This window comes from Tupaia chinensis, unplaced genomic scaffold, assembly GCF_000334495.1.
Source record: "Tupaia chinensis unplaced genomic scaffold, TupChi_1.0 Scaffold000612_1, whole genome shotgun sequence".
In the NCBI taxonomy this organism is placed as follows: domain Eukaryota; kingdom Metazoa; phylum Chordata; class Mammalia; order Scandentia; family Tupaiidae; genus Tupaia; species Tupaia belangeri.
In genome coordinates, this window is record NW_006160131.1 from 3770817 (window position 1) to 3772287 (window position 1471).

The window sequence follows — 1471 nt, forward strand, 5'->3', positions numbered from 1 at the left end:
TATAAAAAACCCCTGCCCCCAGTGTCCCCCCCCCCCCCCCCCCGAGCTCACCAGAGAAGCGCAGTGGCAAGTTTCAAACTCACAGAGGCAGCTGACGTTTCCAAACCCCTAATTTTCCCTTAACAGCTTGCATTTTACCGTTGGCCACAAATGTTGTCCATTGCTTTCCTTGAGGTGGCAGGCTCACTTCGTGAATCTTTGAGAAAACATCTGCAGATACCCAAATCTGGATAACCATGGCTTGCCAGTTAGTCTTCCAGGTAAAGTGGTGCTTTCTGGAAAAAGTGGCTGCTGGAGCTAAAAGCCAAACAACCACACGTGTGCTTTTCCTAGGCATTACGCTCACCCATTGTACATCACGGAAGTGCTTTAGGTATTCTTCCTGTTCTTCCACATGGATTGTCAAGAAGACTTGTGCTTGAGTGCTGAGACTTTAAAAATGCCCTGCTCCTGCTTCATTAGGGCCATTGGTAAGTAGAGCAGGTGTATGTTCCAGTGGAAATGTGTGACAGGAAGTGCCCTGGTTCGCACTAAGGTGCTGCCCGTTTTAACTCAGCACCGTGCCAATGACAGTATGGTAAGAAAGGCGAAGAGCAACCCAGAGCTATTAGGAAAATAGTTCAGAACTCAAGGACCTTCTGAAAGCATCTGGGGCCCCAGGTTTCTGTAGGCCACGCTTGACTAGCCACTAAGCTAAGGAAGAGTAGTCGTTTCAGTACCTCCAGAAACAGACGTGATCACCGTACAGTGGGACGAAGGCCTGGACCGAGGCAGCGCAGCGGGAGTGACTTGCTTGGCACCAGGAATATTGGCCAAGCTGTAGAAAGCTTTGGAAATGGGTCTTCAGGGTTGAGCAGAAGCTCTCCCAGAAAGCAAAGGTGGATCTTTGTGTTTCCTATTTCAGAAGAATGGATCCTTGAAAGCAAAGCTTTTGGAAACAGACATGAAAAAAATTAAATGGAAGAATCAGATCATTAATAAATAATGATCTTGGGCACTACCATGGAGTGCCTACTGCATGCCTCACCTTTATGTATGTTCCCATATTTAATTCTTAGGCTTTTAGGCCTAAGAAGTGGATGTAGTTATTCTGTTTGTGCAGAGAAGTTGGGTAACTTCCTCAAGGACACCAAATCCAGAGGAAAATCCAGTGTCCGACTCCAAAGCCCACGTTTGCTCTTTCCTTCCCTACGCCGAGAGGAAGAGCAGCCCCTCGGCAGCCCTTGCTCCAAGCTTTGGTCGCTCCACATTGACCGAGCAAATCCAGGGCCTCCCCTTGTCATTTGAGGCTCCCCATGCCGCTGTGCCTCCCCTCTCTTGCCCTGCTAACTTTCCTTTCCTCCCGACTTGCTTCTCTGTGCCTTTCTCTGAGCAGCGACCCTCACCGTGAGCACTTGCTTTTTCTCCTTCCATCTTTATTTTTTCTTTTTATCAGAGGTTTTCGGTCAGGGGCAGCTATCTCTGCTTTCTA

The 1471-nt window shown here is 48.5% G+C and overlaps 1 long non-coding RNA gene across 1 annotated transcript in view; it reads right to left on the reverse strand.

The window, feature by feature from the left end:
• Positions 1 to 40: 40 nt before the first annotated feature.
• The window catches only part of LOC106736032 (uncharacterized), a 3060-nt gene continuing 1629 nt past the window's right edge, over positions 41 to 1471 (reverse strand). The window contains exon 3 of the long non-coding RNA XR_001371160.1: positions 41 to 928. This is a non-coding gene — a long non-coding RNA (uncharacterized LOC106736032). The remainder of the gene's footprint in view (positions 929 to 1471) is intronic.